We start from the raw sequence: 3,311 nt of genomic DNA, 5'->3' as shown, positions 1-3,311 counted from the left end.
AATGATTTCACTATGTTAATCTTCTGAATTGATTAGTAACCCCAAGTGATTTTCACATTGGGAGGCAAATTACTAGCAGTAAGTTCATCAAATTTAGAACTTTCTTGAACAGGAACACTGTAGAAATCAAGAACACCTTTGACGCTGCACGTTTGCGAAAGCCTGGAGTTAGGTACTGCGTGGCCCAAGTCATCAGCTAACTGTGCCAAGAGACTGAACTTCATACGACAATCTTCTAGGGAGATGTCTTGCCAATTATTGGGAAGAGATGAACCAAAAATTTCCTTAATATGAGATTCCAAATGACTCTGGAGATCTTCGGGTGGCATGTACGCTCGGCTTCGTAAAGGTGGACAAACCAGAATAGGTTCTTTTTTCACTTCTTCAGTCTTAGCCACCACTGGTTCTTTCTCTTTCCTGAATCGAGACCAAAACTCTCTACGCGCTGCCCCTGCGACCATCCCCAGCCGACACTTTCCTACAAGGCCAGGTACAAAGAGCACCGCCATGTTCAAGGAGAAGCGGGTGCCAGAACTCCTCTCAGACCCTGGGTGACTCTCAGCAATTCTAAGGTCAGAAGTTTAGGATGATTTGCAGACATGCAGTCCTTTTAGACAATCTGGCAAGAAAACATTTCCCTGCCTCTTTTAGCTTTAAAGTATGCTTTCTCTCTGGTCTGGAGCCCTTTTTCCATATTTAAAGCCTGCAGTGTATCATTTTCTTTTCTCTGACCTCTGCTTCTGCTTTCACATTTTCTCTGCCTGCAACATGCTGTGGTCTCCTGCAAGAACCCTTGTGATTATGTTGTGCTCACTCAAATAGTCCAGGCTGATCTCTCCGTCTTAAGATCCTTTACTTAGTCATGTGTGCCCAATCTTTCTCACCATGAGTGGCAACAACACCCAGTGTGCTAGTTAGCTTTCCATTAGTATGACAAAATACCTTACTTTGGCTCATAATTCAAGGTGATTCATTCCATGGCTGTGCCCACAGAAAGCCAAACATTGTGGCAGTGAGAGCAGATGGTGAGAAGAACTGCTCAATTTATACAGATGAGAAGCAGAAACAAGGAGAAAGAGCCAGAGAAGAACAATCTAGTGACAATCTACCACTACCAAGGTCATACCCCCATAACCACTCCCATCAACTACGTCACCTGCCCTACCATCCACAATGTCCTAATATACCATTAGATTATGAATTCATCAGTATTGAGTCATCATGAAATAATCTCCTTCCCAAAGCCCCATTTTTGATCACAGACCAGTTTGGAGAGCATTGAATACCCAAATCATGGCATCCACTATCTGAGGATGAGAATATGGATGTCTTTGAGTAGTAAGTATTCAGCCTATCTCAGCCTCCAAAACTAGCAACAGAGACATTTTTTTTTCCTTCTTCATGAAGAGGCACTAGTTTGTGGCACTGGGTCTGACTGATATTCCACACAATGTGAGTGTGATGCACCAGATCTTTGGGAATCCTCTGCAGTGAAAGTCTTTGGATGGACACTTCAGTTAGACACAATGTCTTCACAGTTTGCACATGTCTTGAACTGTCCATTCTCATATCATCATCACCTTTTTGCCAACCACCAGTCTTGTTTCCAGATGAAAGGGATAATCATATGTACTACTGGAAGTCTTGCTTAATGGGGACTCTTCTGTCATTTCATTCAGCATCACCACTGTGTGGGATGACAGGACTTAAAGAAGTCTAAGTCACTTTGTTTAAAGTCAAAAACCAAACAAGTCTGTGTATATAACTGAGGCAGAGAACTACAGGACTTTGATGTAGCCAGCTGAGAGAAAACAAGAAGGCAGCTACTGTTTGGGGTTATAAGAAGGAGAAAGGAAATGGCTAATCAAAGTAGCAGTGCAATGTATTTCCTCAGTATAGAAACTAGGTGTGTGGGAAATCGGGATGAGATCTCATAGAACTAACACACCTCCTTCTATTAGTTTGTTTTGCCACATGTCGTGTCTATGAAGTGTCTCTACCTCTCTGTGTGCATTCCTTTAACACTTTTTGTTAACCTTGCAGAAAGATCACATACCATTTCAATCTTAAGTGTGGTGCAGAACCTGCCAGCTTTCTGATACCTACTGTGGAGGTGTCACGAGTCACGCTGTGAAACTCCCCTATGCTCACAAATTTCATAGAACAAACACACTAATTGAACATAGCAGAGAGTTTAGTCCCTGAGCAGAAGTTTCAGGCCTATGGTCTATTTCTCAGTCTATTCTTTTTTTAAAAAATTATTTATTTATTTATTTATTTTGTGTGTGTGTGTGTGTGTGTGTGTGTGGCCAGCTCAACCCACCAGGGGGCGGGGCTGGCTGGCATGTGGTGCTGGGGATTGAACCGTGGTCGCTGTGCTTTTGCTTAGCCTAGCTTAGCTTGTTCTAAGTAGGTGCTTTAGACCACTGAGCCATCTCACCAGCCCCTCTCAGTCTATTCTTTTCCTTCCTCTGATTTCACTTGGCTTCCTGGGAAGCAAGGAATACTTCAAATGTTGGAGATTTGATCAGTTGTGTAATAGGTTCTTCTAGATAATTAAATGAAATTTCTGATAGGCTTGGAACTAATTGAAAACTGGATATAGGGACCCTATTGGTTTACCCTGATTGGTTGTTTCTTTGATTAAGGAAGGGATTTTTAGTGGTTAATATTTATTTTTACTGTTCCCTTCCCACTAACTTTCCTGTCACTACTTCCTTAGCTACAAATCTCATCTCCACAAACTTGACTTCCCTGTTTTCAGCCATTTCTGCCCTATTTTACTCCTTGGGTGCTGCTTTTGCTTTGTTTTTTTCTTTTTCTTCAAAATTTTATTGATATACTTTGTTTTTGTTTTTACTTTAAAGCCCTGGGATTGTAGTAAGACCTTCTTTTGAATATCTTTGCCTTTGTTTCTCCTCGCAGTCTGCCTTGGGCCAACTGGGGATGTCGTGTATGTTCTTGAGTGACATCTCCCCTTCCTTCCTTCATGGTAATCTTCAGCTATTGTTCTCCTTTCTCCTTCCTGCTTTCCCTTCTTCCACTCTGACTCTTATTGCATTACTGTTGTGATGGTGGGTGAGCAAGATAGCTCAGCAGACTAAGCACCTGCTTAGGCAAGAGCAAGGACTGGGGTTCAATCCCCAGCACCACATGCCACCGGCCCCACCCCCAGGCGCAGTGAACCAACCCCCAAGACTGGGCATGGTGGTGCACACTTGTGATCCCAACACTGGGGAGGCTGAAAACGAAAGGTTCACCAGGAGTCCAAGTTGCATAGTGAGACCCTGTACCAAATATGTTAAAAAAAA

General features: G+C 42.8%; 1 pseudogene; it reads right to left on the bottom strand.

Moving 5' to 3' along the window:
* Window positions 1-32: 32 nt before the first annotated feature.
* LOC101564714 lies at window positions 33-509 on the bottom strand (annotated as a pseudogene).
* Window positions 510-3,311: the final 2,802 nt, after the last annotated feature.

This window comes from Octodon degus, unplaced genomic scaffold (genome assembly GCF_000260255.1).
Source record: "Octodon degus isolate 3935 unplaced genomic scaffold, OctDeg1.0 scaffold00343, whole genome shotgun sequence".
Lineage (NCBI taxonomy): Eukaryota > Metazoa > Chordata > Mammalia > Rodentia > Octodontidae > Octodon > Octodon degus.
Note: the sequence above shows the minus strand (reverse complement) of the source record. Positions and strands in the feature narration are given on the sequence as shown.